At 41.7% G+C, this 14549-nt stretch overlaps 1 long non-coding RNA gene across 2 annotated transcripts in view; it reads left to right on the top strand.

Annotated features, from left to right (window-relative positions):
• The window catches only part of LOC132398070 (uncharacterized), a 46105-nt gene extending 34304 nt beyond the window's left edge, over positions 1–11801 (top strand). The window contains exons 3-4 of one of the 2 annotated variants that reach the window (XR_009513535.1): positions 10882–11046; positions 11682–11801. This is a non-coding gene — a long non-coding RNA (uncharacterized LOC132398070). Of the gene's footprint in view, positions 1–17; positions 1073–10881; positions 11047–11681 lie in introns of those variants that run through there. The other variant, XR_009513534.1, reaches the window with a different exon arrangement.
• Positions 11802–14549: the final 2748 nt, after the last annotated feature.

Raw genomic sequence — 14549 nt, 5'->3', positions numbered from 1 at the left:
TTCTCCCCCTTTCCAAGGTTCATTTGAAGACCCTGACCTGGAGTTACACCCTAACTTTGGTTCTTTGCGGGAATGGGGCCCGCTCTCAGGGCCTCAACACCAGTCGCGTTTTGATATCCCAAGGACACGGCCTGGAAGACTAGCACACCTTCAGGGTGCCGGATTTTCGTGGCTCTGGAGACGGGCTGATTCAAGGCCGGTGCCCCTGACTGAAGCATCACAGGAGAACATGGAACATCGGGCGCTGTGTGTCCAGAGACCTGAGCCTTTTCGGTGCCGATTCTCTGGGTGCAGAGCTCGGAAAAAGTGATGCAACAGACTTTTAACATCATAAATCAGAGAGTTGCTTGTTATGTCTCCCATCTTGCTGTGAAACGGGGACACTTCTTTTTCCCTTATTAGGGAAAGAGAGTGTGCCTCTGGTATGTTGAATTACCGGGTGAACGAGTAGTCTTTGGGGTACTGCAAGTCTGTGTCTTTATTGATGCTTTGCTGTGCGCTGGAGTGCTCGGTGGAGGACACTGATGCTTTTTGCTGGTGGGGGGCGTAGCTTTGCTGCCACATGTGCGTGGGAGGGGTGAGCAGGGAAGGTTCTTTGGGGTTCTAGTGTTTAACTCATTCATTCTTTTGGGGGCTCCTCTGTTTTCATGGATGTTTGCGAAGAAAAAGAAGTTCAGGATGTATATTGTATACATTTCTCTGACATTGAATGTACCTATTGAACCTATATTATTACTATCTGGTTGTAGTTTGGGAGGGTGACGTCAAGTCCTGACATCCATCTCTGATTGTGACATAATGCTAAATGCAAACCTGGTTTCATGCATCCGAACTCTAACAGAACAGTCCAAATAGCATTCATGCTACCTGCTGCTGTCAGTGGCTACCATGCCTCTGGATTGTTGAGGGAGCTACATAGCCTACCCTCTTTTTTGCAAAATTTCTTCTGACCTCTGCTGGACTGCCCAGTGGAGGTATTCCGGAGTGCTCCACACACTTGGAACTCCTGAAGAGTGCCGATAGAAAGCTGAAAAATGGCACAATTCCAACACCTTTCCATGCTCTTGGGCTCGCTGTTGGAAAAATTAGACATAACTACTGGATGAAGATTAAAAAAATAAAGCATAGTTTAAAACCCTCCAAACCACCATTACTTGATCTCAGAACTAAGGAGAGGCAAATGTTAGAAACTGCTTCCATGCACGTCTGCACCTGTCATGACTGTTTTAAGAAAAGAGGAGCTAGAAGAAATAGCAAATAATACCTAGGATCAGATTAAAGCCTTGATATTATTTGCACAAACCCATATTTCTGCAAGTTGAATCCCACAAGATATTCTCTTCATTTTTAGATGTGAAAGTTGAAGGAATCTTTTATCACAAATGCAAATAAAAAGTAATAGGTCTTCAAGTTTTGAAAAAGCCATCTAAATCTCACAGGACTTGCACAATCGGATTAGCTACAGAGAAAATCCACAGATACTGGAAACTCAAATAACACACACACATTGCTGGAGGAACTCACCAGGCCAGGCAACATCAATGGAAAGAGTACAATCGACGTTTTGGGCCAAAACCCTTCAGCAGGACTGGAGGGGGAGAAAAAGATGAGTAGGTTTAAAAGGTGGGGGGGGGGGCAAGAGGAGGAAGAAACACAAGGTGAAAGGTGAAACCGGGGGGGCGAGGAGTGAAGTAAAGAGCTAGAAAGTTGATTGGTGAAAGAGGTGCAGGGCTGGAGAAGAGGGAATCGGACAGGAGAGAACAGAAGGCCCTGGAAGACAGAAAATGGGAGAGAAACACCAGAGGGAGGTGATGGGCAGGCAAGGAGATAAGGTGAGAGAGTGAGAAGGGAAAGGGGAATGGTGGAGGCGGGGGGAGCATTACCAGAAGTTCGAGAAATCAATGTTCATACCAGCAGGTTGGAGACTATCCGGACATAATATAAGGTGTTGTTCCTCCAAACTGAGTGCGGCTTCATCACAACAGAGGAGGCCATGGATTGACATACAGTATTGAATTGGGAATGGGAGTAGAATTAAAATGGGTGACCACTGGGAGAGGTCTTTACTTGATTCCTTTCCCTCCCGGTTTCACGTCACCTTGTGTTTCTCCCTCCCCCCACCCCCATCTTTCAAATCTACTCCTCACCTTTTTTTTCTCCAGTTCTGCTGAAGGGTCTCAGCCTGAAACATCAACTGTACTGTTTTCCATAGACGCTGCCTGGCCTGCTAAGTTCCTCCAACATTTTTTTGTGTTTTTCCCAATTAGCTAATTCATATAAACCTGATTTTGTCACGGGAAATGCTAAGCAAGTCTTCTCAATGAGTTTCTCACAGCACTGAAATATTAAAAGAACATTCATCTACTTTCTTTAATTTTGGAAAGTTTAACTAGTGAAACTTTACCCTCAAATTAACCAGCAACCGTGACAGGTTCAAAATGAGGTAGGATACAGCAGATACTGATTAAGCCTTAACAGGAATTTATGGCGTTCTAAATCAAGGTTAGAGAAAAAAAATAAAGGATACCATATCACAATGAAAATTGAAAAGCACTCATTCTGTACAAATAACAAATCCATGGGTCAAGAGTTAACTACAATGCCCTGTGTGTGACATTGAATCTGTCTAGGAAAGTTTCAGTCAATTTCTCTTACCCATTGTTGGCCAATTTCAGTTTAGCAGAGATTGAAGACTGTGTAACTGATCGATGTCTCTGGGATACAGAGAATTTTAAAAAAGGTATTAGCCAAGTTTCCCGCCCTGCTATCCAGAAACAACGGTTGGAATGCAGGTTTAACTGAAAGTCTGCTTGTGCTCATACTGATAGCTTCCTTCCTCCACTTTTTCCCCAAAGCTCACAGTTCAGGTTCAAGTTGATTGTTGTCAGAGGCATACACACAAAGCATATTAATGTTTCTGCAGCAGCAGCATGTACATAACAAAATGAGGACAAAGTTAACACATGCTTAAATTAAAATACATTTTACATAACTTATTTGTGCAAAATAAATTACACTAGGGCAAGATACACACACATGCACACAGGACTGTGAGCATTTGAAATAATAACAGCATTAAGAAGTGAAGGAGAAATTAATCTTTGATCACAGGCATTAAGCTTACAAGGGAGTATTGTGCACTGGCCCTATTTATTTCTGCAGATTCAGTTCCACACTGAATTCATAGGAACAAATGTACAAAAGGGGAGTTTAATGCTGACTGGTCCTCCCATTCTCCTTTACATTGGTGAATTTCAGAAAGAGAGAAGAAAATCGGAGCCTTTATCACTTTTACATAACACTAAAAGGCACAAGTCTACATCTCCAAAATGTCTAAAATACATGCATGGAACTCCTGGAATGGAAACCCCATGGTAGGGACAACATTCCAATTAGCAAGCTATAGAAGTATATAAAATACGCACATAATATGCAATCAGAAAAGAAAAAATGTTTATAAAGATACAGAGAATTTTATTTGATTAAATTCTTACCAAATGCATCTTCCCTTCTCTTATTGAAAAAAAAAGTAAACAAACACCTTGATGAGATAAAATGCTCAGGAAAAAAATGAAAAGAATTGTCTTAATATTAAGAGACTAGGAGCTGCAGTGAAGGAAAGGGATTTAGGAACACAAATTGAGCCAAATACTGAATTTATAAAAGGTTTATCATGACCTGCTATTTAACAAAAAGCCAAATATCCCTAATGCCTGTTTAACCACCCTCCTGGCTTCCCTAGTCATCTTCCAAAGGTTAGAAAATATGTAATTACAGAATCCTCTAATACAGAAAATATGGAATTCAGACAATGCTGACAAGCTGTTGTTTTCAATTAATATTAGCACACATTTTGCAGTAAGAGGTCAGGGGCAGATTTCTGACGATATTAACTTGGTGATTACAAGAAAGGCAACACAAAATTTGAAAGGCAATTCTGAGATGTTCCTAAAGCGAGAGTACAGATATCCTCACACTCTGCCTGAACAGAATCTTTTTACAAATGTTCTACTAACCTGCTAATCCATATGCAATATTTCCTGGTAAATCCGGTCTGAATCTACCTTTTTGTTTTCTGTTCTCTGTGCCTGACATTTGCCATATTTTATTTTTAGTTCCACCTCTGTTTGTTTTGTCGCCCAGGAAGTGCTGACATTGAAACTTCTAACTTCTCCTAAATCCTTCACTGCTTCAATATACTCCCTATCAACAATACTCTGTCCAAAGTTCCTTTCTCCCCGGGTCCCCTCACCATATTACTTCTAGTCAGCTTTGGGCCTCAAAACAAAACTTCAAGAAGAAAACAGATTGTCTTCGGAAGAAGTAATTGTACCGGGGTTTGCATCGTTAAGTACGAGAGCTGTTTCCGGAATCTCAGCTTTGAGATTAGACAGTCAAGCAGCGATCTAATCAAAGCAATTCAGGGCGTAGGTTCAGAGAGTGAGTGGAGGGGGCAACTTCAGATAAACAGTTGCCTCTGGTAGGGAAAGAGAGTAACTGAGAGTAATAGTTAAATTAGAGCTGGATTTCTAAGCAGAGAAATTAGCCAGCTCCTTTTCAGGGTTCGGGACATCCGAACCTCTCTAACTAATATAAAAGCTATATAAAAAGCTAACTATATAAGACTGGGTCGCTTATAATTTACAGCTGTTGGATGTCCATATTCACAAATACTACAAAACTGGGGAAGGGGCGTTGACGTAACAAGCTCCCCTTGTTTCTGTGTCAGTCCCATACCTTACACTAAAGGTACGATGTTCTCAAACACAAGCACTTCAAAAGAAGAGCGGGGGTATAGACTTGGGGTTAATAAGTTAATTCCTCTATGGTCAGGGGTGACAACATAAACAACGCTCGAATGAAGGTAATCAGATTTGGTGGCAGTAACCCAGACAATTACTGCATCTAAAGTAATTCACGCTCAGACACGACATCTTTTCCTTAGGAGCGACAGCCAAGACTTTCAAAACTTGGTTTCACAAAAGTTCAGCAAAACGACGAAAGAAAGAAACTTTACCGTCTGGGATACATCGCATCAGCTGTCAAGAGGAAGTCACCACACAAAACAATTTGATTGCAAGTTGAAGAAATATACAACGAGTCTTCGCACCCTGCCTGAACAGGATCTCTTTCTAAATGTCGCGCACACCCAGCTCAATAGCCAGCTATCATCAACAGGAAAACCTGAAATGGACTTCCCGGACAAAGAGGATTTCTTAAATCCACAGCAAGATTCAGCTGAGTGGCGGTCAAATTGGTCATGTTTCCATAAGAATCACCCAGTGAAAATGAAATATATTGCTATATTTCTTCACTATTCTTGGTTGGTGCGGCTGTAACAAAACCCAGTTTCCCTCGGGATCAATAAAGTACGTTTCAAAATTTTCTGTAGCTTTCAAGGTAAAAATCTATATCCTCTGCTGTTGAACTCAGCCCAATGTAAATTAAGTTCTTCGAATCACCATATACAAAACACCACTTTTCACTGTTCCTGCCAATATTGCACAATTGACACTGTGTAAAGGGCAGTGGCAGTTGAAATCTGAAATGAAAATATCCCACCAAATGCTAGATTACAACAAAAAACTCCATCTAATATCAAAAAGTGTGCACTTATGTCTGATTTTCTTCAGGAGACCTGACTGCAAAGTAATTTGTTGGAGAGAAGGTAACCCCAAAATATCATGGAATTGGTAGGGGATTTTTTTGGAATTCTGTTGTGAGATGGTGACTAAGAAATTCGAAAGGGAATTTAGAAAAACAAATCTACTGGAAGAAAGTGGAACACGGGAGGCAGCTGGTTCAACAAGAGCTATGAAGTTATACAGTACAGGAACAGCCTAACTCATCTTTGCACACACACCTGTGTGTTGTCCAGCTTACATTCAGCAGTGTTTTTTTCATCTTAGCCTAGATGTGCGGGTCTGTACTTGTAGTTGCTGTCGCAACAGAATGGTATACTGAGATAGTGACAAAGGATTAGAACATGTCTAGACACTGTCAAATATCACACCAAGGCTAGGAAGACCATACATCGTGGAGCAGGCACACCTTGTTCATGATCTGCTGCAAACGGTGTGTGTCACTTACAAATTTACTCAGAGAACGGCGTCTGCTTAAGGACCAGCGAAAACAGAAACGACAGCACGTTCTCAATAAAAAGAGGTTATTTATCCAGAAGAGTGCAGAAGACAGTTGTAACTAAATTAAGACAACCACATTTACTTACAGGATGGGAAATTACAAGTGGGAAATTACCTGTTGGTTTTATTTTGGCTGGCAACAGCACTTTTGCTATCTACAGCCCTAAAAGCACACCTTATGTACAGCACCTTTACATGATTGGGTATGAGCCGAATTACTAATCCATGTGGGAAGGGATCCCAGACACAAGTGAATTTGAGAATTATTATATGATTGGGTATTGGTCATTTGACAAGGGATCCCAAGTGCAAGTGGATTTGAGAACTATTGTTTTAAATGACAATGCATTTGGTAGAACATGATCACATGGAATATTCAGTCCAATGAATCTCCTCCCGTTCTGATGAGTGCAGTGTTTACTGGGAACTATTACAGTACCTTGTAATGAATAATAGACCGGCCTAGTTGGAAATTCTGAATCAGAGGATCACAGAAAAGTTTGGCACAAGGTTATATACATGAGGGTTAGTGTATCTTTTAAGAACCTATTTTTCCATATGGAACATCTTTCAATCCATTGTGTTACAAACTGGTTTAAAAATATATAGAGAATGGAAATTTGAAATAAAAGCAAAAGGCAGGAAATACTCAGTAGGTCAAGTGGCATCTGCAGAGAGCGAAAAAATAGAGAAAATCTTACAGGTTCATTGAAACTGTCCTTTAAAGACCTTAGTGTGTTTCAGAACCAAAGAGCCTACGGATAGGGTAGTGACAAGGACGGTAGTTGATAAAGTGGAAAGGAAATCAGATGTGAAGTTAACAGAGAGCAGGATGTTCCAGCAAGAGCAGCGTTGCTGGCAAGCAGTGGACTTGGCAGACATGTCAGTGATCTCCAGAATTATGACCAGCCTTAGTCATTTTTCCTGAATGTATGGAAATGTTCTTGAAAATAAACAATATTTTCAATGTCTCAAGGGAGGACACAAAATGTGGCCACATGCAAAAAGAGGAAGACAATATTGCTGTTGCTGGTGGTCAGACTGGAGACAAATGAGACATTGTTGAGTCTATTACTGCTATGATTTACAAAGTCTCTAACAAGGGCCTTGAAGGCAAATTTTAATCGAGTGCATTTTAACACAGTCAGTCGAGGACCCGAAGAAACAATTAAAGTGTACATGGACGGGCCAAGTAATGCAAAAATAGGGGAACTTCCAGTGCTTTATACATAAGATGCTTATGTGCAGATTGATAAATGAGAGAAATTAGGTAAACCTGATCACCACACTGGACTTCACATTCAAAGGGGTGTGCAAAATAGCGCCAGTGTAGCAATATTCTTAAAAATGTGAAGCAGATTCACTGAGAGCATGAAACCGCCATGCTCTCTTCTTGCTGCTGCCATTGGAAAGGAGGTACTGGAGCCTTATGTCCCACACTTCCATGTTCAGGAACAGATACAGTGGATTCTGGTTAATTGGGATACATAGGGACCTGTATATTTTGACCCTGTTAAGTGGCTACCCCATTTAGCTGAAGTTCATGGAATAGTTTTAAAAAAACAAACACCATTTAACTGAGTAGCAAATAACATTTTTAAATGAAATACAGAACAAATTATACCAATATTACTACAGTACTGTATATGACTATGTGTTAGTTGAGTGGTGTCACAGCACCAACCTTGCACTCAATATCGGCAAGACCAAAGAGCTGATTGTGGAGACAAGGAAGGGTAAGACAAGGGAACACAAACCAATCCTCAAAGAGGGATCAGAAGTGGAGAGAGTGAGCAATCTCAAGTTCCTGGATGTCAACATCTCTGAGGATCTAACCTGGTTCCAACATATTGATGCAGCTACAAAGAAGGCAAGACAGCAGCTATATTTCATTAGGAGTTTGAGGAGATTTGGTTTGTCAACTAAAACACTCGAAAACTCCTACAAATGCACTGTGAAGAGCATTCTGACTGGCTGTATCACCGTCTGGTATGGGGGCAGGGGTACAATTACACAAGACTGAAGTAAGAAACTTGTGAGTCACCTCCATCGAGAATATTAGTCTGCAAAGTGTCCAAGACATCTTCAAACAGTGGTGACTTTGGAAGGTTGCATCCATCATTAAGGATCCCCACCACTCAGGACATGCCCTCTTCTCATTGTTACCCTTGGAAAGGAGGTACAGAAACCTGAAGGCACATACTCAATGATTCAGGAATAGCTTCTTCCCCTCTGCCACCTGATTTCTAAATGGACATCAAGCCCATGAACACTACCTCACAATTTTTCTTATTTCTGTTGTTACTTCACTACTTATTTTAACTGAACTAATAAGCATATGACTTACTGTAGTTCAGTTTTTTCTCGATATTTATTTATCAGGTATTTCTTTGTGCTGTTGTTGTAAAGTTAACAAATCTCAGGACATATGCCAGTGATATTCAACCTGATTCTGAGTTTAATAGTTATCAACAGATGATTTCATCCCCTGTCTGCTGCCATTTTCTTTTGATTAACTGCAAATGAAGAAAATCAGAGTAGACTCCTCATGCAGATAAAATACTGCTTTCATTGCCCTCCTGCAGGAAGAGGTGTCAAAAATCACTGCTTTTTAATTCGGCATCAACTGGTCCAAAAGAAAAAGCTAGCACAAGCAATTGCAAGTGAGTCTATTTAAAAATTGTTCACTCTAAGCACAGTGTAGTGTCTAATGGCAACAAAAGTGCCTGCGATTGATGCTAGTTAGAAATTGTTGCGTCCTCCAGATCTTCACCTTCATTGCAACATTCAAGATGAGTGTCAATACCTTCAAATTTTTCAGTTTCTAACTCAAGAGATTCCCAACCTTTTTTAAGTCAACACCCCCTAAAGCATGTTCATACTTGCCAGCATCTCTCTTAGGTACAATACAGCAGAGGCACTTAATTAATACTTTGCTTCAGTAATCAGTATGGAAAAGGATCTTGGCCATTGTAGGGACGACCTACAGTGGACTGAAAAGCTTGACCATATAGACATTAAGAAAGAGGATGTGCTGGAGCTTTTGGAAAGCATCACGTTGGATAAGTCTCCAGAACCAGATAAGATGTACTCCAGGTTACTGTGGGAGGTGAGGGAGGAGATTGCTGATCATCTGGCAATGATCTTTGCATCATCAATGGGGACGGGAGAGGTTCCGGAGGATTGGAGGGTTGTGGATGTTGTTCCATTATTCAAGGAAGGGAGTAGAGAATTCAAGAAATTATAGACCAGTGAGTCTTACTTCAGTGGTTGGTAAGTTGATGGAGAAGATCCTGAGAGACAGGATTTATGAACATTTGGAGAGGTATAATATGATTAGAAATAGTCAGCATGACTTTGCCAAAGGCAGGTCGTGCCTTATGAGCCTGATTTAATTTTTTGAGAATGTGACTAAACGCATTGATGAAGGTAGAGCAGTAGATGTAGTGTGTATGGATTTCAGCAAGGCATTTGATAAGGTACCCCATGCAAGGCTTATTGAGAAAGTAAGGAGGCATGGAATCCTAGGGGACCTTGCTTTTTGCATCCAGAATTGACTTGCCCACAGAATGCAAAGAGTGGTTGTAGACAGGTTATATTCTGCATGGAGGTTGGTGACCAGTGGTGAGGCTCTGAGACCCCTTCTCTTTATGATTTTTATAACTGACCTGGATGAGGAAATGGAGGGATGGGCTAGTAAATTTGCTGATGACACAGAAGTTGGGAGTGTTGTAGATAGTGTGGAGGGCTGTCAGAGGTTACAGCAGGACATTGATAGGATGCAAAACTGGGCTGAGAAGTGGCAGATGGAGTTCAACCCAGATAAGTGTGAAGTGGTTCATTTTGGTAGGTCAAATATGATGGCAGAATATAGTATTAATGGTAAGACTCTTGGCAGTGTGGAGGATCAGAGGGATCTTGGGGTCCGAGTCTATAGGACACTCAAAGCTGCTGTGCAGGTGGACTGTGTGGTTAAGAAGGTACATGGTGCATTGACCTTCATCAATCATGGGATTGAGATTAAGAGTTGAGAGGTAATGTTACAGCTATATAGGACTCTGTTCAGACCCCACTTGGAGTACTGCACTCATTTCTGGTCACCTCACTACAGGAAGGGTGCAGAGGAGATTTACAAGATTTATATTATCTGTATGTTTGCATTGATATTATTTTTGTGTATTTTTACTAATAAATACTGTTAAAATAGTACCATCAGACTTGAACAGACCTCTCTATCTTTGCTGGTAAGTGACCCAGTTACAGGGTTCATAAAACTGTGCACAGTTGATACTCAATGTCTTCACTCACTTTGTCAGAACGGCGAGCTAGAGAGTCATTACTCAGAGGATTTGTTTTTAAAATACTGGTATCCATTTCAAGAACAGTGGTGAGAACTTCTGATACAACATGTATTATTAATCTTTCACCAATTGTGTGAGACTTTCCACACTTTGCTATCATTTTGCAAGCAATGAGACCACTATCAAAGTCATTTTTAGCTTTCTTGGCAAATGAATCGAGTGAGCAATGCTTTTCAAATCCTTCTTTCATCTTCTGGAACTAAGTAATACCATAAGTAGCCTTCTCAGTGTGTTTTTTACAGAAGTGTTCCTGCAAACTTGATGGTGTCCTGGAGGGCGGAACGTAGTCATGATGGCGCTAAGCGGCGACTCCTTTGCTTCCATCTTTGGAAACAGCTCTATTTCCATCTTTAATATCTCTATTTTTTCCCTTCCAGCATTCCTTTGAAGACCCTGACCTGGAGTTACACGCTGACTTCGGTTCTTTGCGGGAATGGGACCCGCTCTTGAGGTTTCACAACTGGCCGTTATTCGACATGCAAAGGATGCGGCCTTAAGATATTAGATCACCTTCGGGGGCCCTGGAGATGGGCGGATCAAAGGTTGGTGTCAGGGCAGGAAACCGGTGTGTCGTGGGAGTCAGAAGATCTATGGCTGTGTGCCCAGAGACCTGAGATCTTTGGGCACAGAGCTCAGAATAGTGAGGCATTGGATTTTTAACATCGTAAACCAGTGAGCTGTCTCCCCTCTCGCTGTGAAATGGGGACACCTCTTTTGAGAGAGAGAGAGAGAGAGCCTGTGGTATGTCAAATACCGGGTGAATGAGTAATCTTTGGGGTGCTGCCAGTCTGTGTCTTTGCTGTTGCTTTGCTGCATGCTTGAGTGCTCGGTGGTGAATGCCAGTGCTTTGTTTTTGCTGGTGTGGGAGGGGGTATCGTTACTTTGCTGCTGCTTATGCAAGGGAGAGGGACTTCTGGGGTTCTAACATTTAACTGTCATTCATTCTTTGGGGACACTCCTCTGCTTTTGTGGATGGTTGTGAAGAAAAAGCATTTCAGGATGTGTGTTGCATACATATCTCTGACGTTAAATGTACCTTTGAAACCTTCATTCGACAGTATAGTATTACAATTATGACACGTGGGGCAACACTGATCTGTCGGGGAGGGAATAACTCCATACCCTGGGGATGTCACATTGTATTTACTCACTTTCTGTTGTTTCTGTTTCTTAGCAGCATTAGAATTCGGGGCGTCACTACCTTCAGACTCATAGAGATTGCGCTGTACACATTTATCCCTCATTAACGGGGTTAAATTAAAATTAAAAATTAACACAAACTGGGAATACCTATTGGACATTGACGATGGCAGCGAGTTGACATAGCAGCATGCAAAGGGACGGCGAGGCAAAGATGAAAGTTATCACAACAGCGGAAATTACATTGTCAGAGATTCAGATTGGACTCTGAATGTTAGTCTGGTGTTCAGCAAGCTGCCTCTATATATTCCAGGTAGCACAATTGACCAATCACATAATCCCCAAAGGTGGTTCTGAGCCACACATGTGAAGCAGAGGTTGTTTTGAACACCTCAAGTGGAATCCTTGTGGTCAGCAGGTTCACTGATTGGCTCTATTTCACCGTTTGGTTCCAGCCAGTGCTGTATTGTTACACGACATGGTTTCCATTGATCTGTAGAGAAAGTTGGGAGGGTGTATTTGACTTACCAACTATTAAGTTGCATGAACTTGTTCTGTACGACAAGTCAAGGGAAACTATTGGGCACCCTGGTTGCTCATTTATACATCCCCGATAATGTCTGTTTGGTTGGTAAGGTTGGATGAGATTGCTGAGTTTCAGACGCGTTGAGAAGACGAGTGCTGTCTGCTTACAGAGCTACGGTTCTCCATGTTCCAGTGCCTCGTCTTTTTCTTGCCTGCGCTAGTAACAGTCAGTAAGGTCTCATGCCTCAGGTTAGGCTGCTGCTAACTACCCACCCCCCGAGTCTTGAAACCACACGACAACTTCTATTTCCCCTAACACCCGCTTTGTGGATGATATCGCCCTCATTGGGAATCACTGTTCTAACTTGTTCAAGTAGTAAAATTGTTTCATTTTCAATCCCGGTCATTTCTTGCCTGAATGCTCGAAACTGCAGTGAACAAAGTAGTTCCAAATTGTCTTACTGCTTATTTCTCGCCAAATATCAGTGACAAAAATCACTGCTTTTTGAACACAAACACCCACAACTGACGCTATTTTAAAAACTCCTCTCTCTAAGCACGGTGGAGTGTCTAATGGCCAGACAAGTGCACGCTACTGACACTAGTTTGAAACTGTCCGGCAACAGTCTCCTGTCCCAATTAAATGGCGTAGCGTCCCAGATAAACAAAGAAATTCTCAGCTATTTTTCTACTAATTTTTGTTCAGTAGGAGTTGTCCCAAATAAGTGGCTGCCCTGATTAACCAATGGCCCAATTAACAGGAACCCACAGTATCACCCTTATTATCAAGTATCTGAACCGGCATGGACAACTTCACTCACCTCAACACGAAACTGATTTCACAACCTACGTACTCACTGCTAAGAGTTCTACAACTCATGTTCCCAGTATTAGTAGTTTATTTACTTACTTACTGCAGCGTTTGCATAGATTGTCCTCTTCTGCACATTGGTTGCTTGTCAATCTTTGTGTGTAGCTCTTCATTGATTCTATTGTATTTTGTTGTTCTACTGTGAATGCCTGTGAGAAAATGAGTCTCAAAGTAATTTATGATGACATATATACACTTTGATAATAAATTTTATTTGAATTTTTAATCCAAGGTATAGGCCAGGAACAAAACCACAAAGCTGGAAACCTTTGCAGTTGAGTCAAATGGGTTTAGTGTGAAGCCGTCAGGTTATGTGACTGCTAAATACAGAATGGCTGCAAGTCATATGGGTGCAAAAGGCAGGAGGCCTTGCCAGTAGGGTTAAGGGAGGCACCCAGCCTCTGAATGCCTGTTCAAGTTAGCCTAATGCTGTAAGTGTTGTTGAATAAGGCATTTTAACAACCTAGGACAACAACTGTTCTTCCCACTTTCCTGAGAAATATTCCCTCTTAACCCTTAATGACTTCAACTATCTCCATCAGATCCCTTTACAACTTTGTCTGTACAAAGGGAAACAACCTCAGTTTCTCCAATCTACCCATATAACTATCCCTCATACCCGGAATCATTTTAGCGAATCTCTTCTGCACTTTCGACGATTAATGCCTAGAAATGTACATTTGTTCTCCAGTGTTTTAGAACTGTCAACATTGCTCTTGCGTTCTATGCCACCATTTATAAAACACAGAATTCGGTATAATTATTTCAGCAGCAACCAGTAATAAAGGCCCAGAGTGATTGCCTCATTTTATGTATCAAGCCTCATTTTAAGCCAGCAATACCTTGTGCTTTTGAATCCCTGTAGAAAAGTGGATTCAAATTCTCAAGTCACAAAGAAAAGAAAATCTGCATGTTGGAGGAACAACACTTTATATTCCATTTGGGTAGCCTCCAACCATAGCATGAACATTGATTTCACAAACGTCCGGTAATGCCCTTCCCCTCCTTCACCAGTCTCCAACCCCTTTTCCTTTTGTCACCTTATCTCCTTGCCCACTCATCATCTCCCTCTAGCGCCCCTTCCTGCCTCTCTTTCTTCCATGGCCTTCTGTCCTCTCTTATTGGACTCTTCCTTCTCCAGACCTGTATCTCTTTCACCAGTTGACTTCCAGCTCTTTACTTCACCCCCTACCCCTCCCAGTTTCACCTATCACTTTTATTCCTCTTCCTCTCCTCCCCCCATATTTTAAATCTACCCCCCCCCATCTTTTTTTCTCCAGTCCTGCTGAAGGGTCTCGGCCTAAAACATCGACTGTACTCTTTGACATAGCGGCTGCCTGGCCTGCTGAGTTCCTGCAGTATTTTGTGTGTGTTGCTGAAATTCTCAAGCACCTTCAAACAACTAGATGGCATGGTAGCATTGCAGTGAGAGTAACACCACCAAAGCAGCACCGACCCAGGTTCAACTCTACCACTGCCGGTAGGGGAGTTTATATGTTCTCTCCCAGG

Source organism: Hypanus sabinus, chromosome 8 (genome assembly GCF_030144855.1).
Source record: "Hypanus sabinus isolate sHypSab1 chromosome 8, sHypSab1.hap1, whole genome shotgun sequence".
In the NCBI taxonomy this organism is placed as follows: domain Eukaryota; kingdom Metazoa; phylum Chordata; class Chondrichthyes; order Myliobatiformes; family Dasyatidae; genus Hypanus; species Hypanus sabinus.
The sequence above is the reverse complement of the archived record's forward strand: the minus strand, read 5'-3'. Positions and strand labels throughout refer to the sequence as shown.